The 27,329-nt window shown below is 39.0% G+C and overlaps 1 protein-coding gene and 1 long non-coding RNA gene across 5 annotated transcripts in view; one reads left to right on the forward strand and one right to left on the reverse strand.

Moving 5' to 3' along the window:
• The window catches only part of LOC136257281 (uncharacterized), a 265,717-nt gene that overhangs the window by 89,812 nt on the left and 148,576 nt on the right, over window positions 1-27,329 (reverse strand). The gene's annotated exons all lie outside the window — the stretch shown is intronic.
• On the forward strand, window positions 6,360-9,791 carry LOC136257295 (uncharacterized). Its single transcript, XR_010701893.1, has 3 exons — window positions 6,360-6,455; window positions 8,865-8,936; window positions 9,438-9,791. It is a non-coding gene; the product is annotated as an uncharacterized lncRNA (long non-coding RNA).

Raw genomic sequence — 27,329 nt, forward strand, 5'->3', positions numbered from 1 at the left:
TATCCGTTTCTGACACCCATATCCACTGTACATAGTACCAAAGATCATACTATGAGATTTATGTAACCAATGACACAGATTGATTCTTACATGTATTCCCTTTTCCCTTTGACAATCAAAATCTGGAATGATCTACCCCATAATGTGATTGACTCTAATGGTATTGATCAATTCAAACAAAACTTAGAAATTATTTAATTTATATACTTGTATGTATGTTGTGACCTGTGCACTATACTCTATTAGAGGTCTGCACAGTATTACCAATGATAATAATAACAAATGCGAGATCGAGATACTCTAATAGAACAGTCACCCTAATAGAGCATTCAGCTACGTTTATAACTTACTCCATTATAGAAATATATTACATTGCAGGTTATTCTGTAGGGAATTCAGCTACAAACAGTTAATCTGATAGACAATTCAGCTACAGGTAAGTCATCCTGTAGAGAGTTCACCTAGAAACATGTCACCCTGTAGAGAGATCAGCTAGAAGAAGTCACCTTGTAGAGAGTTCAGCTGCAAACAAATCACCCTGTGGAGAGTTCAGCTATGAACAGATCACCCTGTAGAGAGTTCAGCTAGAAACATGTCATCCTGTAGAGAGTTCAGCTACAAGCAAATCACCCTGTAGAGAGATCAGATAGAAGTTACCTTGTAGAGAGTTCAGCTGCAAACAAATCACCCTGCAGATAGTTCAGCTACAAACAAATCAACCCTGTAGAAAGATCAGCTAGAAGAAGTCACCTTGTAGAGAGTTCAGCTACAAAGAAACCACCATGTAGAGAGTTCAGCTGCAAACAAATCACCTGTAGAGAGTTTAGCTACGAACATATCACCCTGCAGAGAGTTCAGCTAGAAACAAGTCATCCTGTAGAGAGATCAGCTAGAAGGATCACCTTATAGAGAGTTCAGCCACAAATTAAAACAAATTACCCTGCAGATAGTTCAGCTAGAAACAAGTCACCCTGTAGAGAGATCAGCTAGAAGAAGTTACCTTGTAGAGAGTTTAGCTACAAAGAAACCACCATGTAGATAGTTCAGCTGTAAACAAATCACTCTGTAGAGAGTTCAGCTAGAAACAAATCACCATGTAGAGAGATCAGCTAGAAGGAGTTACCTTGTAGAGAGTTCAGCTACAAAGAAACCACCCTGTAGAGAGTTCAGCTACATTTCAAGTCACCCAGCAGAGAGATCAGCTGCATCCTGTAGGAAATAATTGGCATGTAATAAATATATGTAATTTGTATAATATTATTACTGATAAAATCAAAAATAGTTAAAGTATTACAAATCTTCTTTAAATCTTGATTATGATTATGATTAAATCTTTTTCTTCTTCCTGGATTTTGTGCTGCTTGGTCTTGGCACAAAATGCACCTGAATTGTCGTTATTAAAATTTTTACCATTAACCTACCATCACAGCCATTTCTTGGCCGCCACCTTGGATTTCACATCTTTTTTCACCATAGCCTTTTTGGGGGCCGTACTCTTTTTTACAGCTTGGCTGTTTTGGATTAGATATTAATAAAACTCAAAATAGCTATATATAGTTGAATAATAAAACTCAAAATAGCTATATATAGTTGAAAATAAAATTTCCATTTACAATTTTATCCTTACAAGTAATAGTCGTAACATGGGCATGAGGAATTTGCTGATATGTATGAAATTTTGAAGTTTTGGAGGTTGATGATGTCTTGCACCATAAACACATCATATCAGTTGATACACAACTAATTATTACTCTCAATACAACATGTAATATTTACTGACCTCATCATTGCTCACAGCAGCATTCACATCTACTCCACTCGAAGCCAGTGTTTTAATATCATCAACATCTCCAGTTATAGCAGCTTTCTTTAACCTGTCATATTCCACCTGTGATGATGACATCATTGATAATGAGGTCATACTAGTACCATAACAACTACTACAGGAGGTGTGTCACTACTGAACACCTTTACACTATTGAACATTACATTTAATCATCTCATTTTATTAGCAAATCTTATAATTAACAGGCTTATTAATTCAGTTTTAAATTGGTAATTGGAATGTTATTAATTTTAATCATTGTTCATGGTAGAAAAGCATTTGGTATATTAAACTGCAAAAGAAAAAATGTGACCGAGCCTGTGAAAACAGGGCATGTAGGCAAATCACTTTTTTATGTAGTCATACTATAGCTACTCAATTTTCAACACTTATTAAATGTTTTGAATACAGGGTACAGAATCCAGATGTTTTTGAGTTATAACCTGTTATGTGACAGGGTGTCGTTTGTGCCCACATACCCTATTTTTGCAGGCTTGGTCACAAATGTATAGTGTTTTTTAGGCAATTAAAGTTTTCTTTGAAAAGCAATTGTGGTGGCCATGTAATAACTACGAACGATGATCTCGGCTACAAACAATTTTGAAGCAGACAAAAATGTCAAATGAATTAATAATGACACATTGAAGGCACTCCACCAATTTTAATGTTCAGATTAAACAGCTAGGAAATTTCAGTTTTGTAGTACAGATGTATCTTCCTTATGTAACTTACAAGACATGCCGAGGTGGGGAGTTTGTAAAAGACGGAATAAGGAATAGCGGAATAACGGAATAACTCGCATCACAACGAACGGGCATTTATATGGCTTATGCAATGTTAGGGTGATTGTACTGTTACAGCTGTGAACTCATCCCTCGTAGTCGTAGATATCCTTACAATGTAGGGTGATTGCGTATACTGTTACAGCTGTGAACTACACTGCTTCGTCACTCATAGATGTCCTAGCGAAATGATTACTATACGCTCTTACTACTACTGTATGTAGCTAAGCTAGAATATACAGTAGTTAGCTATTAGTTTCGTTTTCGAGTCTTCATCCTTCCAGTGAAGGGATGAAACGAAACGATGGCCACGCCCCCTTTGCTCATGACGTTGGTACCATACTTAACATACAGTACCCGCTTACGAAGTGCAAAATTACATTTGATTATAGCTCTTACTAGCTACTACTGTATGTTAAGTATGGTACCAACGTCATGAGGAAAGGGGGCGTGGCAGTCGTTTCGTTTCATCCCTCCACTGGAAGGATGAAGACTCGAAAACGAAACTAATAGCTAACTACTGTATATTCTAGCTTAGCTACATACAGTAGTAGTAAGAGCGTATAGTAATCATTTCGCTAGGACATCTATGAGTGACGAAGCAGTGTAGTTCACAGCTGTAACAGTACACGCAATCACCCTACATTGTAAGGATATCTACGAGGGATGAGTTCACAGCTGTAACAGTACAATCACCCTAACATTGCATAAGCCATATAAATGCCCGTTCGTTGTGATGCGAGTTATTCCGTTATTCCGCTATTCCTTATTCCGTCTTTTACAAACTCCCTCACGAACCCACTGAAATTGTCATTAGCAAGCAAAGCCCAGGCTACTGTGTAGTTGCTGATTTGTTGGCAAACACAAAACCAGCACGAGTACTTCAATCTACATTATTACAGTAATGAATCTGTGGACCCAAATAATAATAATATGGTTACACAAAATCGAGATAGTCAGTGAAATATTCTAATAGAGCAGTCACCACATGTAACACTATAAAGTTGCTTAGTATGAAAACTAGCACTATCCCATGGGTATACTTAGCCTGCTAGCAATTTTTACAAAATAATGAAATACAGCTATACAAGTTCCTTCATTAGAGTAAAGTACCGTATTTCTATATTTATAAACCGTTAAAAATATTTCGTCGAAGCTAGCATCCGACGAAAATTTATTACGCGAAAAATTTTTACCAACGTAATATTCGAGAAGTTGAATGAATCCGGTTAACTACTTTCTGGCCACCTGGATCGAGGTTGCTGCAGTCTTTTAAAAACAAAGGCCTCCCTCATCCTAGGAGAGAAGGGAGCTGCCGATCTATTTCGCCGCACATTGGTAATGATGCCATCTGATTCCGTGATAGACAACTAGCTAGGCCATACCTATTGGATCTTATGTTGCGCGGGCCCGACCGACTGTCTTTTTTCATAACCTAAAATGATAATGATAATCACGTGATTTTTGATCACGTGTTCTAATATGGCTTCTAACTCGTGCGCGTGGTTAAGCGTGATTGTAAAAGAAGGGCTGAAGCTTGTACAGCGTTCAATTGTAATTGGGAAAACTCTTTTGGTGATTTACTTTTGAAGTCGTACAGCACAGAAAGAAGAGTTGTAAAAGTGGAGATCTCCCAGACTGATCAATTTTTGTCTACCCACGAGGTTTGCTTATATAGCTATATAGCTAGGGCTATATTACCATATATTACTGTTTTTTGTGTAGATCTAGTGGCAAAAGGCCTGCCACTAGACAACCTAATAATATGAAGAAGCAAAAGAAAAACTAAAACCATACGTATAGTTACATAGGTTCATTTTTGGTAACAAATGCTGTCGTATTTGTATTGATGTACCATGCTTTATGTAGTTTGAATTTTAAAATTTAGTAGCCATGTACTGTGATACTTTTTATGTTTACATTAAATAATAGTATTGAAAAAAACTATCATTATCATTATCAAATCGACCTACCTACCCATATTTTTCAAGGTTTCGCCCGTGCAACATAAGATCCAATAGGTATGGCCCTACTACAGGACACATTAAATGGAATATATATGCACAAATATGCAAGTTGATGAAATGAGCTTCTAGCTACAGCCATTTCACTCCAGTCCATTGCTTGACTTGTGACAGACAACTTCTGAATCTGTGGTGCAGCCTCCATGGGCGGAACGGAGACGCCACAATTCAGTTTTGCTGCTTGTCATTCTGCTTCTCCTGTATACAAAAAGGCCGTATAGAATTAATAAAGTTACGTAATTCACTGTTAAAAATTTTTCGTCGCTTGAGGACACAGGTGAAAATTTTTTAACACGAAAATTTAACTCGTGAAAATTTCTCGCAGCTTATATTTATAGAAATACGGTATATCCCATCCAAAAACAGCTTATAGCTGCAAAAAAAGTGCGCGTCCAAGTAAAGCAGAGTTAACTGCGACAAAAAGTATTGATATCATAATGCGGCCATGTACGAGGTGTGCAAGTTGTAAAATTCATATTAGCTAATCAGATAATACAATGTTATTGTTAAAGTGTTAATGAGAACTATGTGATGCTGCTAGTTTTTAAGTGTGTGAGCATCTTCAAAAATGCCACACAAATTTAATTCTCAATAAAGCAATGTGTATAGATTCTCTGATAGCAATAAATAGTTTGAGTTTGGCCACCTTTCCTTTGTTCGTAGCATTGCCGTATACAGGAAAGGCGGCCAAACTCAAACTATTTATTGCTATCAGAGAATCTATACACATTGCTTTATTGAGAATTAAATTTGTGTGGCATTTATGAAGATGCTCACACACTTATAAACTAGCATCACATAGTTCTCATTAACACTTTAACAATAACATTGTATTATCTGATTAGCTAATATGAATTTTACAACTTGCACACCTCGTATATGGCCGCATTATGATATCATTACTTTTTGTCGCAGTTAACTCTGCTTTACTTGGACACACGCACTTTTTTACAGCTATAAGCTGTTTTTGGATGGGATTTCAATACTTTTTGTTAGAATAAGCAATGCACTGTTGATAACAGTAGGTGAGTTTCCATGGTTTTGACAGAAACCCCAGATTACAGTGACAGAATATTAAAATATAACTGTAATTTTAGTGGCCAGGGCCGCCCACATGGGGGGGGGGAGGTATTTTCCCCCTGCCCCAGCCCAAAAGGGGCCCCTTGATTGCCTGTTTAAAGAAAGATCGATATACTCTAATAGAGCAGTCAGGATCTAGACCCTTCCTTGCCCCTGGGCCCTCTCTTTAACTCTTTTCCCTGGGCCCCCTAATTTCTCTGGGCGGCCCTGTTAGTGGCATGCAACTGCAGTCAACTAACACTCATTTCAACTAGTAAACCCTTAATAACACTTTGCCTTTCATCTTGTACTGCATTAAAACGATCAAAATACTCTATTAGAGCAGTCACAAAATAGCTGTAACACTGCAATCAATATTTAGCATAGTTACAACTTCTGCTTAGCATTGGATTGTATAGTTTAAATTACTAGCTACTTACACACTTTACAATATAAAAATATGGCACTTGTAGAAATGTGACTGTTCTATTAGAGTATCTCGATCTACTTCAAGCATTGACTAATTCAAGTGAAGAAGCTACGCCCCTGCCAAGAGATCTTGTGAAATGAAATGAGAATAGTAAAGAAAAGGCAAGAATGTACAGAGACAATAGAGGGGCGCGTAATTATGTCCTGTTGTAAATAAACGCCTTTAAAATTTATATTACTACTAAATAAGCACACCAGAATAGGCTTGTGAGGCTGTTGTCTCCAAGGTTGTCTCATTACTTGTCTTTTCGTGTTGAAGGGATTTAGTCACAATTGGTGAGTTTAACTATACATGTATTTGTGTTGTAAAACTTAATTGTAAAAAGGCGATTAGCACATATCATGATAAACATGTATTTGTCACAGTAGAGTCTCTCACGATTATTAGACATTGGACCAGGGTAAAAAATTTACTGCTATATTTAGAGGTTGTAGCGTTTGTATATCTTAGTATCTTAATAAATAATCCTCCATGATCACTAATCACTAATAGTACAGTGAAAGCTGGTCATTATTCAGGCCATAGGGACAAAAATTTTCTGACCTAGCTTTTTAAAGAGGTGGCTGCATTTTGCACCTTAAAAAAGGTAAGAAGCATACTGTTCTAACTGGCTATAGAGATGGATTTAGTGTGTGACAACGTATGAGACAGTGAGTGCTGGCAGCAAGGGGGCAACCAATCTGTTAGAGCACCAAAGGCACTGCTTCAGACTTAGGCAGTTGGCTGTCAGCCCAAAGTGTAAAAAGTTTCACTATTGGTCCTTATAAGCTCCTGATGAAGAAAGTGATGAAGTCATTATCCATATGATATATTTTTCACATAACACAGCATTCCAGTGGTTTAGTGGTGACCACAACACTGCCTGAGTTAAACTGTGGTGAGATTTGAGACTACCGGAAGCCCTGGAATGCCTTCAACACATGAAATACCAAATATCTAATGCCTGGCTTTCATCCACAGTGGACCTGTCTTGTACAGAAGGGAAACAGTAGTGTTGTTTTAGTACAGCAAATTCATTTTAGTTTAGTTCTTGTACCCATAGTCCACTACAGTTTTAGTTAGTTTTAGATCTAGTACCCAAATTCCACCATAGTTTTAGTTAGTTTTAGTTCTAGTACCCCAATTCCACCACAGTTTTAGTTAGTATTAGTTCTGGTACCCCATATTTTTGTAATTTTAGTTAGTATTTAGTTTCATTATAGTTAGTGTTAGATATCTTCACCTATACTAACCTTGGTAGCACCCCCTAGACTTCCAGAAGCTTTAGATTTGGTGTTTTGATAGATTTTTCAATTTTATTTCCCATTTTATATCAATGAGGCAAACTGTACCGAGAATTCAATTCTTCAATTATTACACGGAATTTGCTGTTATCTACTAAATTCAGTGGTACATTGTTAGCAGCTATAAAGATTGCAAGATGAAATGTATAATAGCCCTATGTTTATTGTTATTAGGGTTGTACAATTTAGATCCTAAACTACGTATTGGCAAGGAGGACTGTTTCAGTTATTAGGGTTGTACAATTTAGATCCTAAACTACGTATTGGCAAGGAGGACTGTTTCAGTTATTAGGGTTGTACAATTTAGATCCTAAACTACGTATTGGCAAGGAGGACTGTTTCAGTTATTAGGGTTGTACAATTTAGATCCTAAACTACGTATTGGCAAGAAGGACTGTTTCAAATGGCTAGAAGAACCTCTCCTTTGTCTTTTCAATTTCAGGTGCTTCAAAATGTTTATAAGCATCAGTATTGCATGTCTTCAAATGCTTCTTCAAGTTTATAGAATATTGTCCTTTAAATTCTTTATATAACACAAATCAAACCATCAGTACTTTTCACAGTACACACACTTTTGTCCTTGATCTTATCGTACCTGAAGTAGTTCCACACTCCACTTGACTTAGGCCTTCCACCTGGTTCAGCACAACTTCCACTTGCCATTGTGCACAAATGAACAGAAGCTCTATATAGAATGCTTAAATAACCTAAATCAGCAGAATTAATGCTGAATAACAATGTTTTATAGTAGCATTTGCAGGCATCACCATCTTCAAAGAAAAGTGTTAAGTGGTTTATATAGTGCACAATACCTTTTTATGTAGGATTGCTTGAGAAACCTTTCAGTTAGTTCTAGTTCTTGAGCTAAAAGTTTTAATGGTTTTGGTTTAGTTCTAGTTTTTGAATCAAAAATTGAAAGAATTTTAGTTTAGTTTTAGTTTTAGAACTAAAATAGACCACAATTTTAGTTTAGTTCTAGTGTACTAGAACTAGAATTAAATAGCTGTACTAAAACTAAATTTAGTTCTAGTTCCTTAGAACTAAAACAACACTAGGAAACAGCTGCCACACAGTCTTTCGAGCGAGCAGCTAGTTCCACACCCCTTAATTATCAATTTGTAAAATCTTGAGCAAAATTGTGTGTACAAGCAAGTGCGATGTTGTGCATTGGCAGTGCCGTGTATATGGTTGCTGCCTAGCAGTGACACATCACGAGTATTGAAGTCACAATGTGTTACTGTATCATCCATCTCTGAATGTGTCATTTTGTGTAGAGAGCAATCTTCCACATTCATAAGGCCACCTTGTTATTCAGGCCAAATTTTTGGTTCCACAGCTGGCCATATTAATGAGGTTTCATTGTACTTATGTGAATTTTTACTTTTCGTAACTTTTCTTCAGGTTTACTGATGGACACTATGAAGCATTGTTGACTGGTCCGTACATAATGTGGTGACTTGAAATGCTAAAACAGTACGTAGCATGTCTTGTATGTACATGTAATGTGTTGTAACACATCCACACATCTTAGAAATAAATATAAATGTATTCTCTATACTCAGTTCCATTGTGCCACTGGGTCATAAGTGGGTTGAGTATGGATCATCCAGGACATTTGGGTCACATTTTGTCCTGGCCAAGTGGATCTCATCCACTGACAGAATATACAGATCAGATCACGTGTATAAATTACGGTGGAACTTGTTTATTGCCACCTTCACTCAATAAGCAGGTAACAGTGTATAAATTCTCAATTGGAATTGGCTTTTCAAGAGAGGTTGTCTTTCTATACTGGTGGCCATTAAGACAGGTTGTACTGATAGAGTGTACATACTAGAGATGCAACAATATCCTCCACTTAGTGTCGTTTGATAGTGATGCAATGGAGACTATGTATTGTTGCATTTAAATACTATGCTATTATATTGCAACTCTAGCACGTATGTATAACAGGAATGTTTGTTAACTGTTTAGACATACTGGAGCCACACCCACTCATCTGGATTCTACAAATGGAGTCATACCAACTTGTCATCATACTTACGTGTTACTCCCATTGTACTTGGATTGGATGAATATACATGCCGTCATGTGAGACATGCTACCATGGTGGGCCACTGGAAAACATTTCATAGCTGTTATATTACAGTCATTATTGTACAATTCTTACATTATTGTTGTGAAAAGTGTTTGGCATTCATGTGTCCTCTGTATGTTGTAATTACATGTATAATTTTTGTGTGGGGGTGCTATAAAATGTAATAATGCATGGTGACAATTGGCTAGCTACATGTGCTAATTACTCGCAGCTTGTGTCAAAATCTGGTAACCGCAGTTGTATTGTGTCATTCTTTAAGCCGCGCCCTTAGAGGACAAATTATGTCACGCTGGGGGCGACTAAATTTGTTTAAAACGCCGAACGATGGTATGCATCACCATAGATTTTATCTGTGGACTATAATCTATGGCAGCACACTTCTTTGTGGCTTTATGCACTGATTAACTACATAGAGCGCCAGTTCATCAATACCCAGTGACCGCAGTTGTGCTCTGTGTCATTCTTTAAATTCCGAGTAAAATTCTTAGAGAGAGCAAATTACGTGGGGGCGACTAAATTCAAATTTCAAACTAGCCATTCTCGAAAACATATGTTTCAATCTAAACGAAACTTTTAGAACAGTTTAAAGACACATTGCCCTACATGCCAAGCGAGCATTGCAGAAAACAACAATCTGGGTTTTGTATTTGGCCTCTAGGTCGACTGAGGACGACTGAAACTTCGTTTGGTGCTGAAATTACGACTGTAGGATAATCATGTATGGTGAAATCGATGATGTAAATCTTGAGGCGATTGAGTGAATACTGAAGCGATAGCAGGGAAATCAATGTTTGGAATGCACAAAGGAACGCAAGGCATACTGCGTCTAACCGCATGCGATAAAAAAAAAAAATTTTTTTAAATGAAACAACTTCCCCTTTGATGTCGGCAATCTCGATCACGAAACAATCGGCATGGATTTGCTTCACTGCTTGTGTGGTAGTTACTAGTGACACGATGAGTTCAACTCTAGAGTTTCAGAGGGATAGCGTAAGTGGCGGGTGAGTTACAGGACGGCAAAATTTGACAACGTTCGTTCCTGTAAAATCCTCACGTAGTGGTCGCGTCATTTATTGTCTGCGGCGCGCGTTTCTGCTTTACTGGCCGCGCGACTCTACCGTGAGTCTTGATCCCCATCAACATGTAATGAAACAGGATGACGGTAGGTGTTAACAAGTAGTGTGAACAAAGCATGAATGGATGTTATGTAAAGGAACACTTCTGTTAAATGGATTGAAGTTGCATACACAAGAAGCATTCCCTCAGATAGACCATTTGAAAGCATTGTCTTCATTGAATGAATGATTGCCTTTGCCCAGCACAAAGTTGAATTGGACCTGCAGCACACTGAATGTTAGATCTGATAATCAATAAAGCAGACTTAGCAATGATACGATGGACCACCTCACCCACTCCAATTGGTCAAACACCTGGATTCTTGTCCAGTGCAATGAGTCTGCAGGCTACCAACAGGGAGATAACAAAACATGTACACAGTCTACAAGCCAAAATAGCAATGGAAAAGCACAGCTCTCCTGAAACTGACCCAGAAACAGAGCAGAGACATCTCCACCCATAAGCATCATCTCCAGATGGTCCAGCAGCCCATGAGGTATGCAACGCAGCTTCACAAACCACAGTGCCATCCAGGCCATCAAAAATAACTGGGTGATAATTAGAAGAATCAGAAATCAAACAATCTGTATGTAGCGATGTCTATCCATCAGTATGTCACACACAATTTTGCCAGTGGTATCCGCCAGGTGCAAACGCTTTCCTCTAGGGTGATCAGACAGCAAAGTTAAAGCAGCCTTTGTGTTACTGGCAGTGACTATCTGACAAAGACTCACTATCATGTAAGTTGTTGTTTTCCTTCACTGATCATGAGTGCTGTGCTGAACTGTTTTCAAGAGGTGACAAACAGGCACTCACTGTAGGTAGATCTGTGACCATAGTCAAAGTCTAAGTCAAAGGTCAAGGCCACCAAATTCATGCCAAGTCAGTAGTCAAGGGGTAAAATTTCCTACCTTTAATCGAAAGCGTCGCTATGTCACATCAAAAATGTTCCAAAGAAAAATAGACTGAATTAAGTGGTTACCTGGTTAAGTTGGTAGGACCAGAAACACATAATTAACTTCGCACTGCCTAACATTATAATTTTAGTGAAATATTTTCGGTATTTTAAAAGGTACCCCACAGTTCCCCAACCTGAGATTTTACTTTGAATCAAATTCTATACTAACACATATAGCTTGACAGTGCATGCTATATCCCCGATTATTGAATCTTACTATACTGCAAAGAATCTAGCATCCCCTTTCGAAAATCCTCCCTAGATATAAATCTATACTGCTTCTTTCCTAGACCTCTTTTGATTTCCATCAAATTTCCAAGCTATGTATTATAATATAACATTGCTCAATTTTAATCTATTTTGCTTTATTATTTACACAAATCTATTAGTGATTTTTCTACTACATCTTGAAGAAAAAAATTTCAATAGGGTTGGATGATGGAGAAACAAGGATGCATTACTGCATGTATGCATGTGAAACAAGTTGCATACCGTGCAATATACCACTGAACCGTCTCCAGAGAGTTGAGGGTGGAATCTTGAGAGCAAAGTGTGGATTCCTGCTTGAACACTGTACCCGTGGCTGCAAAGTTTATACTAAATTAGTAAAGTGCAGATACAAAAACTAGATGTGGTACCAGATGCTCATGTACGTAGTAAAGCTGGTTGGAAGTGTATTGAACTTCGTAATTTTCACTATTTGAAGAATGGACATGGCTTAGCTACAGTACATGTGTCATAATAATGTTACTGATGATCATTCAACGTGACTATTCAAGCATTACATCTTGTATGACCAGTAGCCATGTATTGTAGTTGGTATTTAATGAGTTTACCAAGGTGATAATTTATATTGCACAAGCTTGTAAACAATGAGTTTATTATCTATTGCATACAAGAAAATAATTGAAGCTTTAAATATACATAAGCTACAAAGGTATTAGCCATACAGCAGTAACATTAGCTTTTAAAAATTACCTGTGATTTAAAGTCATGCTTGAAAGTTCTATTAGAGTTTTGATGAGGATTTAATCAAGAGATAGCATAATATAGGAATCCACAGCATATTGGAATAAAGTGATAGGGTCTATATATGACAAGTACCGAAAAATTTGGAATTTTCAACTAGAGTAGGAACCATAACACATCGATAAAAAGTACTGAAACAAGCCGGAGTAGTGCACGATATTAAATCACAGTAAAACAATAAGAAGTGTTATATCCCTATTGTGCATTTCCATTATGGTATCTTGAGCACAGCAGGGTTATAACACTTCTTATTGTTTTACTGTGATTTAATATCGTGCACTACTCCAGCTTGTTTCAGTACTTTTTATCGATGTGTTATGGTCCCTACTCTAGTAGAAAATTCCAAATTTTTCTATGTACTTGTTTGTTAACTTTTTAACTTTTTTTGTAAATAAATTATTATGACTGGTGAACCCACACATACCACATCTGAAATGGCACCATGTACCCCAATTATTGTCTGAAAAGTGAAGTATCCATTATGCTTCGTTGTCAGCTATGTTCAACCCGTTACACAACAGTACAAATCAAGAACTGTTTGAAAAGCACCTCTACTATCAAAATAGCCACTATGACAAATACGAACGATTTCTGTTATGTAGGGAAGCCATCACATGCTATCGCCAAATCGACACTTTTCACTGTCAGCAAAGATGAATGGGACACAAAGGAAAACACTGGTAAGCAGGGGTGGCGGAGAAGAGGGGAAAAAGGGCGGCTGCAGCCCTGTGAAAAAATTATGGGGGCTTAGCCCCCCTAAAATTATTTGTAGCTGTGATGGAGAGCATAGCTTAATAGCATCATTTGAGATACTCTAATAGAGCAGTCACAGTATTCTTTGAGGAGCAGTGTAGCAAGCTACGTATGTATTTATAAACAAGGAGATTTTTTTTGTCTTTGACTTACAACTAGGCCATGGAATCACCAAGCTAGACCCCAGCCCCCCCTAAATATAGGTGTCTCCGCTGCCTCTGCTTGTAAGTCCACAAAGAATGCATTGTGCGTACTGAGGTATGCCAAAAGGCACCTGTCGGGCCAAAGCAATGTTGAACAGGGAAAAAATCAAGCCCGTAGCCTTAGCCGTTATTGAGTTATGCTTGTCTGAAGGCATCAGTCAGTTACTCAGTCAGTCAGTAGAAAATTCCATTAAATAAATTTATTTTTAAAATTCTGTAGCAACTTGTTGAAAGTGTTTCGGGTCGATCTGAAAGCTTGTTTGGGCTTAGTTTTACCTACCAATGCTGCCCCATCGTTGTCTGGGAAAATTGAGGCTGTTTTTGGGTGATGTTATTTTGTGGGCCACGCCTACTCCTTTGTGGTCCCTACTATAGAGTACTATTTCATATCCAACGATTTTGTCTTATGAGCCATGTTGTAGGAAATCTGTTTTGACGACAAATCTGCAGCCTTCCTCAAATAGCCAAATAAATTTTGTCTGCATTTTGAAGGAGTTTATTGTACTCCTATACAAATAATTTTCCTACAATCCAAGTATATTTGTGAGGCTTTTGTTAGGCTGACCTGACAAAACAATTTAAAGCATCACAAAATTTTCTATTGTAACATTCACAACATTTCAAGTGACCCATAATAAAATTAGATGAAGTGACTCCTATCAAATAATGAAAGCTACAGGCATAAATAGTACATAAGTAAAAATGGTGCTTTCATCAGGAATGTCCACTCCCACTCACTTAGCTGCTATACTAAAAAGTGCACTATACAGAGTTCTGGAAAACTACCACTCGCCAGAAAGTCACATTCATTGACTACATTTGTTACTCCCTTTGTTTCACTGATGTGCTATCCCTTGGCATTACTGATCGCAGGAGTTATTTCAAATGCCACATGTGTTCAGTGTTTCAGGACTACCCGCAGTTGTTTGTATAATAAACAATGTCCTAATATTTGGCATGAATTAAGGTGGGCATGCACATTTATAGTGAAACTATTGGTTTATACAGGAGTAACCCTGAGTTTTCCAAGCCAGAATTACATTTCTGGGGACACATTGTAAATCATAATTGTTATAGGATGTATAGATATGATATTGTACGCATGCGTGTAGGGCGTATGTGCTTTAATCAGAATAACATAACATGTGCTCCTGATACATGGTGTCAGAAGTCAGAATGGTAACCTATCAATTTCCCCCACCAGAGGCGATGATTTGCACAGGTGACGTAGCGACAAACTGGAAAGTATTTAAAGAGGTGTACGAAGACTATGCTACTGCGACCGAATTAATGTCCAAGGATGACACCATACAAGCAGCCACACTGAAAACTGTGATGGGAAAGGACTGTCGCCAGATCCTGTTGCGTTTAGAGCTCTCTGACAGGGACAAGAAAAAGCCGTCAAAAATCCTGGAAAAGTTGCAGGCCTATTTCAGGAACATGTTGTACGAGCACTACCTGTTTCATACAGCAGAGCAACAGACCAATCAAACAGCAGACCAGTACATGATTCGTCTCCGCCATTTAGCAGAACCCTTTAAGTTCAGGGCCTTGCACGATGAAATGTTAAGAGATCACTTGGTCCTTGGAAGCAGAGACAAAGGAGCACGAGCCCACCTCTTCCGGGAGAAGGAATGCAACTTAAAGAAGGCCTTAGAAACACTTCAAATTAGTGAGTCAATGAATGCACAGTTGAGAGAAATTGGCACAGCAGAAGACCCCATTGTAGCCAACGCACTCCAGCATGGAAAGAAGAGTGGAAAACACCTCAGAAGCAAATGAGTCAGCATTACGAAGAATACTCCAAATGCAAATATTGTGGGGGGAAGCATGAGGCTACTAGAACAAAATGCCCAGATTTGGAAAGTCGTGTGGCCAATGTGGAAAACTGAACCATTTCCACACAGTTTGCCTACAAAGGAGGACAGACAGTAAGCCGATAGCCATTGTGCAGAAAACTGAGGACCCTGTATCAGAGAGTGAAGATGAGTTATTCACACTTGAGCAGATTGGAACAGTAAAACACCAGAAGACAGGGCAGTTTTATGTACCTTTATGCTTCACACATGCGGAGGGGAACACAACGGTAGAATGTCAACTTGACATAAGCGCCACCTGCAACGTAATAAGTTTAAAAGATATCGCTAAAATCCTGCACACTGACAAGCCCTCCTTACAATTGGAAGCCACACAACTAAAGTGTTATGACAACTCTGTAATTAGCACAGTGGGACAGTGCACACTACAATGTGTTTATAACCAGAAGACGTATGAGCTCACCTTCAAGGTCATTGAGGGCAACCACCGACCATTACTGTCAGGTACTGCTTGTATAGAGTTAGGTTTAATTATTGTACATGATGTGTGCAATGTAACATTCACTTCTAATAAATTGATTGAACAGTATATACCAGGATGTGTTCGAAGGCTTAGGTTGTATTGGGGAAGATTATCACACTGAAATTGATGAAACTATACAACCCGTACAGTCGATGGGTGCCAATGGCAATGAAAGATCACCTAAAACATAAACTAGACCAGTTAACCAAACAAGGGATCATCACACCAGTAGAAGACTCCACCGCGTGGATTAGTAACATTGTAACTATAGTAAAGCCAGGCAAGATAAGGATGTGCATAGATCCACGTGACCTAAACAAAGCTATTAAAAGACCAAAATACCAAATGCCTACACTGGAGGGGATTTTACCCACATTAGCAAAGCCAAAATATTTACGGTATTGGATGCCAAAGATGGCTTTTACTCGATGAAGCCAGTTCATGATTAACCACTTTCTGGACCCCATTTGGACGCTACCGCTATGTTCGTATGCCATTTGGCATCTCCTTAGCTCCAGAAGAGTTCAACGCCGAATGCACACAGTCCTGCAAGGGCTCCCAGGTGTTGGGGTTATCGCAGATGACATTTTAGTGTATGGAAGTGGCGCCACAGATGTAGAATGCCAACAAGACCATGACCACAATTTGCAACTTCTGCTACAGTGTGCAAGAGAAAAAAAATATGAAATTAAACAAGGCGAAACTAAAGCTTTACTTATCAGAAGTATCATATATGGGTCATCGACTTTCTAAAGATGGCCTAAGCCCACACCCCATGAAGACTAAGGCAATACAGGAAATGCCAAGACCCAAGGATAAAAAGGCCATAGAGCGATTTCTAGGGTGTCTACAATATCTAGGCCGCTTTCTACCAAGACTCGCTGAAGTGGCAGCACCACTACGGGCACTGACAGAAAAATCAGCAGTGTTTACTTGGCAGTCCCAGCAAGAAGAGGCCTTTAACACCCTTAAGACACTTATTACTAAAGCCCCAGTCCTCAAGTTCTATAATGTCACCAATGAGGCCACTATACAATGTAATGCCTCCGAAAAGATTCTGGGAGGCACACTCCAGCAAAAGAGTCAGCCAGTCGCATTTGCGTCATGTTCACTCACACAGACTGAACAAAATTATGCACAGATTGAAAAAGAATACTTAGCTATAGTATTTGCATGTGAGCGATTTAACCAATACATACATGGCAGACAACAGACCACTATTTACACCGATCACAGACCGCTAATGCCTATCTTTACCAAACCAATATACAACGCACCTAAAAGGCTACAAAGAATGCTATTAAGGCTGCAAAAGTAGGTGCAATATTGTCCAGGCAAAGAAATGTTTATCGCAGACATGCTCAGTCATGCTTATTTACATGAGAAAGGCAATCTTAACATAAGCAACCTTCTGATTTTTAGTCTCAGGCATGAAACAAGGCTGTACAAAGAAATAGAAGAGATTGATCCAGCACAACATGTAAGGCTGAGCAAGAAAGGACTTGATAGTCTCAAAACGGCTACAGCCAAAGATGAAACCTTACAACAGTTGGCATCAACTATCCTCCACGGTTGGCCCGACAGCAAATAGGACACCTCACTCAACATTAGAACACACTGGCCTTACAGAGACGAATTAACAACCCATGACAACATCATTTACAAAGGAACTAAGGTCCTAGTCCCCAAAAGTATGCAACATCTCATGCTACAACGGGTACATACCAGTCACCAAGGCCCAGAGACATGCATGCGCCAAGCAAAGGACATCATATTCTGGCCTGGTATGACTAATAAAATATGCCACATGGCTGGGCAGTGCCCTACATATAATGAGTACTCCATTAAGCAGCAAAAAGAGCCCCTAATACCATCAGAAGCTCCACCCAGACCATGGATTGTAGTGGCGCAACACTTATTCAGCTTAGTCGATAAATTCTATCTCATCACGGTAGATTATTACAGCGACTTCTGGGAAATTGATGAGGTACCAGACACAACAAGTGACACTATAATTGTATCTCTCACAAAAGGCCACTTTGCACGCTACGGAATTCCAGAGAAAATAATCACGGATAATGGCCCACAGTTCCAATACAAAATCTATAAAGACTTTGTAAAGCAATGGGAGTTTGATCGTGTGATGACCTCGCCTTACCACAGCCAAAGTAATGGCAAAGCAGAAGCTGCTGTGAAAAGAGCTAAGTGCATGTTGAAGAAAGTTTCAAAAGACCACACAGACATTCACGTAGCAGACCTAGCATGGCGAAACACGCCAACTGAGGGAGGTCCACACAGTCCAGTACAGAAATTGCACTCACATTGAACGCGAACACATCTGCCAACCGCAGCCAAGCTTCTGCAGCTGGATATCATAACTGGTGTAGCAGAGAACATCACACAGCGGCAACACAATGCTAAGACACAGTATGACAAGCATGCCAAAACACTTTCTGAGCTCCAAACAGGACAAGCTGTACGTATTCAACCCAATGGATACCGCAATCAGTGGAAGATGGCTAGGGTCATGAAGAAAGTGGGCATTCTATTGTATCTAGTGAGAACTCATGATGGACAGGTTTACAGAAGGAATAGAAAACATTTGCAGTGTACAACAGAAGCCATAGATAAGATGCCACAGAATTATGAGGATGGTGAGGATGAATTTGCTGTTTCAGGCACTGCAGACCAGCCCACTGATGAGGCACAGTCAAACAGGGACCTCGAAGTGCCATCAAACATAGAACACAATGCTCCATCAAATATTGTGCAAGAGGAGCACCCAAGACTAGCAGAACCAACCCAAACTGTTACAAGAGCAGGCAGAGTAATTAAACCATCCTCAAGATATAATGATTTTGTCAAACTGTAAAATAATAGGAGCACTTTGTATTTATAGGCCTTGATTTCTCTTGATTGTTCATGATTTTTGTAATACGGTGTGAGGGTTTTGATTTTGTGTAAATGTTGTAAGGGGGAGATGTTATAGGATGTATAGATATGATATTGTACGCATGCCTGTAGGGCATATGTGCTTTAATCAGAATAACATAACATGTGCTCCTGATACAATAATGGTGTAATGGTCAATCCTGCTAAGACAAATGTAATTCTTCATATGAAACCACCCAAGATGGTCAAGATTTTGTCAGTATGACCAACCAACTATCCTAATTCATTCCCTGATAAGATGAAGCCTTTAACTGAACTATATACTCAGTTCCAAACACACATACTCGTGGGGACCAAGTCAGAGTGAAGCCTTCACAAAGGTTAAAGATGTATTGAGAAACATTTCACTTCTTGCATTTTATGACTCTAATATTGATACTAAGAGGTGCATCTTCTTTTGGTTTTAAAGCAGTTATCCAGCAAAGATCAGAAAGCAATCCAGAGTGGAGAGCCATGTCTTTTACTTCCCACACCATGACTGAGACAGAAATGCACTATGTGCAGTGTGCAAAATAACATCCAGACACCGGACAATTTCTGGTCAATTACATCAGTTGTCACGCCATAATTGAATTTGTCCAGAAATAGTGTTCTTTCAAAGTGTAGCAGAGTTTATATTGGGCTAGGAGGGAGGCCAGACAAGATGGCATTGACATGTAATTTGTCTTTGGTCTGTGGTGACCACAAAGGTATGCCCAAGATGTACTCTGAGGTTAACAGTTTACTGTGCTGTGCCAGCCTACTTGTCTCAGTCACTTGGTACTGCAGTAGTAAAACCTGATTGCCAGTATACTTTTACTTGTGGTATTCATGATCACTTGTAGCTACCAGTTTATTTTTTAAGGTAGAATGAACAAGACATCAGTGCATCTCTTATGTTCATACAATGTATTAGGGATAAAGCCAGTACAAATATATTCTAGCATAAGCAAAGTTTGACTACATATAGCTATGTAGAAGGCCTTGAAAGAACTCCTTATGACTCCTTCCATAGAAGCTCTTTTATGTAACCAGTAGTTACCCTTTTAAAATACTGTAGTATCAGTGTAAGTGGTTGAGTAGTAATCAGCTCTATAGTACATGGGTGGCCCCAGAAGCAAACATCTACTATAGCTTGGTAGAAACACTGGAAAAGAGAAACAACAAAAGTTAAAACGTCCAGTCAAATTGCTTGATGTCCACTCAACTTTCACAATGTCCTGACAGTATGTCAGGACATGTTTGAAAAGTTATTTCGCACACTGTATGTGTAAGTTAAAAAAGAAGCCTGGTCCTCGCATGGGCTTGTGTGAAATTTTCTATGTATAACTGCTGGGGAGGTTATGCAGCAGGGCTCAAAACAACATAACCAGAATATTTCCAGTAATTATTACAAATTACTTTATTATTGCCTGGACACTGTGTCTGGATAACTCAGAATTCTAGCTACACTTCTACTGCAGGAGAGTAGCCTTACACAGTAATATGACATTTTCAGCACTGAAAAGTAAACACTGGTATCAGCTAGTACGTTTTTTATGTTTTGCCAGGACAAAATCTGGCAGTTTGATATAGTATGTTCACGTTGAGCTGAATCCTCAAAAACATTTAATAACTCATGGATGCAATTACACACGATCTTGAAATTTGGCTCATTTGTAGTACTGCTTGATCCGCTAAAAATATTTCAAAATCTTGTCGTTCAAATGTTTGACATAATATTTACGACCAATCATAATTTTCACAATACATTTCCTATGGGGAAGCCATATAAATACAGAGTCCATTACATCCCTTTCCTGAACTTGTAATGGAGCCAAACCATACGTGTCTGTTGTTGACACCTTTGCTGCTACCAATAATCATCTGGTTGGCAGAAATGTTAACTCTGTTGAGAAAAAATTTACTTTTAATTTTTAGCTGTTTTTCAGGGTTCAGCTCAACGTGAACATACTATAGTATGCTCAAAAAGGTATTGGAAGCCCTCAAGACAGACCACAAGTTTACTGTTTGAACAGAAAAATTTAGATGCTTTTCCACTAAAATTTATTAAAGCTAAGTTATGCAATGTGGAAAGCTGCGCTCACTGCCAATACCCTCTCTAAAGCCCCCTTAAGAATGAAATTCTGTGCATCAGTCTATTGATCTACAAAAGTCTGTTGAACAATTTGTCTCTACAGTTGTGGAATCACTTCCGGCCTGATCAACTAGAAAGTATACGTCTGCACAAAGTGAGGACCCTGCAGCAGCTGGTTTGTCCAACGTGATAAAATTTTGTCAAGCAGCAGTGGCAGATCCAAGGAGGGGCACATGAGCCCCCAAAAATAATACAAACAAGATTGAGATACTCTTATAGAGCAGTCAGTCAAATACTCTAATAAACAGCCACCATATCTGTATAACACTATTAAGAATCCTCCACAGTTGCTGGTGCTGAGTATACATGAAAACTGGCATTGTAACACCATCAGAACTTTTAGCCTGCAAGAAATGTTGCAGGTATATGCACATGGTCCTTTGTATGTGACAATTGACCTACCTATGACTGTCACTGATCCCTATCACTCTTAATCAATGCAGATCACTTACAGAGCATAATTTATAACTAAATTAAATGCTTGTGCATAAACTGCTGTACCTAATTTCAGTCCCAAAACATAATAAAGTATCTTTAGCTTCTGGGGGCACAGCCTCTAGGCTCCATATACCTACTACCATGGTGTACCACCTTACCAAACCCTGGATCCACTCCTGAGAATGGTGGCTAGTATAGGAACATCACAAAACCACAATCAGAATCGTACTCACACGTGATCATACATTACATTATAATTATTGCATAATTAATCTATTTCCTACACCTCCCCTTTTCCAAGCATTTGAAGGGGAAATAAACTACAAAACAAATGCTACAAGAAATTTAAAAATCAATTGCTAAGCTGAGCTACAGCTATAATAGTTTATTGTCAGTCAGGGTCACAGAGTTGAAGCCAGGCTGGATCCTCAATTAACCTTCTGGTGGGAAGCTTGTCACGGGTAGATCTGTGTTGTACATGAAGAGTTTCATTCAGAAGTTGTGTGAGGATCAAGTCTCACTGGTACTGAATTTGGGATGCGACGGTATAGAAAGCATCTGTTGTGGACTAAAACTCTGCCATCTGTTGACTTCACGTAATATCTACAATGTGGATAGATCTTTGTAACTACCTAGTAATGTCTCATAGTTGACAGTGATGATTTTGAACTGTAACATGTGACACCGCATGAATGTCTGGCAGGTTGTGGGAATGGAGGTTGTAGTATGCTGCAGAAGATTTGGAAGTTACATTTGTCTGCTGTGTGGCCTCTTGCACTGGTTGCTGCCACTGTGGAAGGAAAGAGCATCAGTGAGCTGGCAGGATATCTTGCACCAGGTGACCAAACAGTTTTTGAGCAGGTGACAAGCCATCCTTACTACTGGAAGTCAATGAAGAAACTGTTGCAACACTCATGGAATGGCAGAGCCCTAGATGATGAGAAATTTAGTAGATCATTGTTGCAGTATCACAATACATCCCTTACAGTGGCTTCAATCTTGCTACTACGCTGTGGGTACCTTGGTGAAGAAAGCTTCTGGAGAAAACCCCAGTGTATAGAAAAGTAAGTAAATGCCTTGGATGTGAATTGTGATTCACCATCACATGGCATGTACAAATACTGCCTGTATTTATTCCATCCATCTTTTGGTGTTGGAACTAATTTTACTTATGCTTAGACAAAATCAGACCACAGGCCCCAATACTGAAAAGCATTGGAGTCATTAATAGATTTGTTGTCCGTTTTTCTTGTTATGGCGGCTTTTTTGAATTAGTTGTTTTAATATACTGACTAAGACAGAGTTCGTGTAGGTAGTATTGGAACACTATTTTTAGTGTGTCAGATCATTATAGTGTCAAGTATGGCAGTGGGGCAGAAAGACTGTTGAAGAGCTGAGATAGCTGAGTGGGTTGTAGTTTTAGAGGATGGCAGCTGGCCAATTAGTGTAGCAACCAATGATAATTAGGTACGTGTAACATGCATGTGAACAAAGGTCTGTGGCAATCTCCTGGAATAAGCGGTCTGGTCATGGCTTTTGAACAATTGGTTCTCTAGGATGACTGGGAAGATGATCTTGGCATTGCTAGCAGGAGGATAATGTTGTCAATGTCGATTCCTGGCCAGTATACAGAAAGATGGGCACATTGCTTTGTTCTAACAGATGTGACTAAAAAGTTATTTGCAAAATAGGATCAGTGAGACAACCTTGGATAGCTACTAACCATCCATGAAGAAACTTAATTAGCAATTACACTCCATAGATGAATTTATTTATGCACTTGTAACCTGACACCAACACTATTTATGCAAAAGACAAGATGATTCACAAGTTGACAGTTGCAGGAACAGAATGTCATCTCCACTGAACGTCTGCTTCGTTATTTCTTTATTGTGAATTCATGAAGTAGCCACATGATCTTTTGTATACAAATCGAATCGCCATCACGGATCCATGAAGTTGTGACAAAGTAACAGGTTGGAATTTAGTGGGAATGAGGAGTCTGCAGCCATAAAAATGGCTTTCTCTAGTGTTCTAGTATCACTTGAAAGCATCTGCTAGTTGTTTTCTATGATGTGTGGAAATCCATGTGTAATGAAGTGCTAGAGTTGTTGGTACTCAGCATCTTCTTGACCACTTTTCTTGAGATCATCTAGGCGATAGGGTAGTGGTTCATTTGATGTGAGAGTTCATATTTCAGTAATGGATAGATCTAATTGACATCTCTAACTCAGCAAGGCTTTCTCAGGTGATGGGTCTACCACTGGGTTTCTCAACAGTGCACCTGGGGCATCATTTTTTGTGCCTTTCACCCATTCTGCTGTGAAGTTGTATACCATTAGCTTGATTTTTAATCTCTGAGGCAAGGATTCTCTATTTTATCTAGGTGGTGGTAGTTAGGATTAAGGTAATTGGATTGTGATCTGTTATGATTTAAAAGTGTTGTAGTCCAGCTAGGAACACGTGACATATAGAGGTAGCCCAAGCGACAGCCAGCATTTCCAATTCTATAATGGCATAGTGACATTCAGCATTGGTGAGAAATCTAGTTCCTGCTTGAATCAATGCCCAATTGCAAGTACCAGAGGTGTCTTTCTGTTAGAGTATGAATTTAAGGCCTTGACAGCTAGCATTGGTACATAGTCTAATGGCTTATTCATGTCAAAAAAAATGGCAGCATAGGTGCAATCTGTTTTTCAACCCCTCTTTCAGTGTCAACATGCTGCTATTATGGGACTGGTTTGTCATTTATTAGATGGAGAGGGACGGGGAAATGGAAACTTACCTGCTCACTGCCTACAGTTACTTGATAATCCAACTCATCGCGAATTTCATCATCTTCATTCCTGGGACCCAGCTGAACACTTACGTTTCATTAACCCCTGTAACTTTAGAACACTAGACAGATTTAAGCACAGTTGGCTGGCTATAGCTGCTGATATATGAATGGCCTTCCAGCTGATATCATTTTGCAAGGAGAAGTTTCTGGCTGGTGTACTGTACTAAAAGATAATCAGCATTTTGTGTAGAGTTGTACTGATCATCGGATCGGTAATCAGTGGAAGCCAATATTTAGCTGTTTTTACCATAATCAGAAATCAGTTGTAATGGGCTGTGGCCAGCAGATTATTAGTCTATTCAGCTTCAGCAGCTGCAGTACCACTGGAGGGCTGGTGTCAAAGACTCTGGTATGTAGTTAGGTAATTTGTTTATGTTTTGTGGTAACCACAAAGATAAACAGTGATGGTTCAGGCCCTAGCTTACTTGTCTGACTAGCAATTTTGAGTTAAGTGTACAAATCTCACAGTATTGGCTTTACTAGCTCTACTTTTAGTGGAGTATGCACAAGTACAACCTGTAGAGACCTACAATCAGGTATCGGTTAACTATCGGTAAAACAGGGTAAAAATATATCAGATATCGGTTTTCCCTAAAAAGTGGGAATCGGTACAACACTAATTTTGTGTGTAGCTACAGAATTGTATACATTGTGAGGTTTTGCTACAGTAAAAACAACAACAAAAAAAACAGCTTTTTTAGCAGTTTGAAAAGTTTGGTCATGGCCATGGGTGGCTGACTACTGAAACTCATTCTTTGTACTGAGTAAAAGGTGTAGTAGTGTAAGCAGCAAGGTAATAGTATTTGTACTAGCTGAAAGTTGATTACTAAAGGGAAGAAGGATCTGAGGTCTCTACGGTTGGTTGGTGTTGGAAACTTTGATATGGCATCAGTAATAGTGTTGTCTACTTGCTAGTCTGTAGCAGAGAGTTGGAATCCTGCAAATGTGACTGAGGACTCACAAAACTTGCACTTGTCTTTTCAGGGTGATCTTATTGCTAGCACATCTTTTTGCAAAATTCTCAGACATGTATTACGTGTTGTTTGGCATCATTGACATAAATCACATCTACTATGAGGCGGAAACCCAAGAGGCCATCAAAAGCTTCATACATACATCTATCATAATACTCAGATATGGAGGAAATTCCATATAATGCATGCAAATACTTGAATGGCCAAATGGCATAATAAAAGTAGTGAGAAGCTGACTTTCTTGATTGACAGTACATTGGTGATAGTCGTTCATGGCATCCAAGACAGTAAAGAATTCAGCTAGGATGGCTGATATGTCGGCAATGGCTTCAGCAGGGGTGGGTGGTTGGTATTTTTCTCTCTTAACATAATGATTGAGATGTGAAAGGTCTACACACATGCATATCGGTCACTGTTCTTCTTAGGTGCTACCACAATAGGGGTGCACCAGTCAGTTGCTTCAGTGATGGTGTAATGATGGTCTGTGATTGTAAATGGTCCAGTTTGGCCTTCAGTTTGTCAAAGTATGCATACGGAATAAATCTGGGGGTGTTGACACAGAAGAGCCTGGTATCATTAGTGAGACAGATGTGGAATTCTACAGATGATGTTGCCATCAAATACAGAAGGGAACTCCTAACTGCCAAGTGCTTATCAAGAGATAAACTAGCAACTTCATGGTTGCAGAGGCACTGGCTACAGAAGTGACAGTAAAGCTGGTAACTGTTGGGTTTGGGTAGTAGTCTGGTAAACCCTTGCTTGTCTTCCATGACATGTGTGCCTATGACATTTGGGTAGATGAGTAAGTCATCAAGGTGTTCCTTATCCCCAATCTTGAAATGTGTCGGCAGCCTGCCAACTGGGTGCATCTCAGCTCCCATTGGCAGCTTTGGGAATGACAGAGAAGGGTAGCAGGTTGTCAATGTGCTTATTAAGCTGAGACAGAATGCTAGTACTGGCTGCTGAAATATCTGCACCTGATTCTGGAAGGACAGCTGTGGTGGTGGCACCATTAAGGGTGGTACCATTAAGGGTAGCAATGTCAATCTTGAGCTTGAGTGCAAGGTCAGTGGATGTACAGTACATGGTGGATGTTGGACAGGGCTGTTTGTTGGTCTAAGGAGCTGTCAGGCTGGGTATAGATTGAAGAGTAAAGGTAGAAGGTCGAGTTGGTTTGAGTTCATTACGTTGAATAGTTTTGGAGCTGTAGACTCTGGAGAAGTGACCCAGTTTTTTACAATTGTAACATGACACACAATATGTAGGGAATTGTGTGCAGCCTGCCAGGACAGAGTGGTTGTAATGCAAACAGCTTCTTCTGTAGGGGTGTCTTGAGGATTGCAACATAGACTCATAGGGGTGGCTAGGTCCTTGCTGTATGGCAGTTCGCTGTTTCTTGGCTGCTGCTTGTGCTTGACACATGTGGATGGCTGTATCTAAGGTGAGGTTATTTTCTTGCAAAATGTGTTCAACAGTGTGACCATCAAGTAGGCCTTAAATTATTTGATCACGTACACTCTTCTGTGTGCAAGCATCACTGCAAAATTTACAAATTTTTACAAATTATATTAATGAAACAAGGTAATCGTTAAAGGACTCTCCTGGCTGCTGTGATCTATGACGAAAGTTTCTTCATTCAACTGATTTATTGATGTGGCCAGCAACATCTTCTTAATGGCACTGATGATAGTTGCTACACTTTTACGTTCCTTGCCAGTGAGGCTGAGGTTAGTAAGAGTTTTGCGTGAGAAACACAATGTTAACGCTTGGACTTATTTATTATTTGTTTATTTATTATTACTGTGTCAACTTCGCAAGCAAAGACTTTACACAGGGGGGGAATTTATGCAATTACAATTGATTAATTTGATTCTTAAATTGTTCAATAGAGGTAATTTCTTTGATGTGATTAGGTACTGTAAGTTATTTCAGATATTACAAGCATTAGGTCCGAACGAGTGTTGATAAGTGTCTGTTCTTGCAAATGGAACTAAAATATTATTCGCGTGAGATCTTCTTGTGATGGTGGATTCTGCTGTTGTTGTGATAT

Source organism: Dysidea avara, chromosome 6, assembly GCF_963678975.1.
Source record: "Dysidea avara chromosome 6, odDysAvar1.4, whole genome shotgun sequence".
Lineage (NCBI taxonomy): Eukaryota > Metazoa > Porifera > Demospongiae > Dictyoceratida > Dysideidae > Dysidea > Dysidea avara.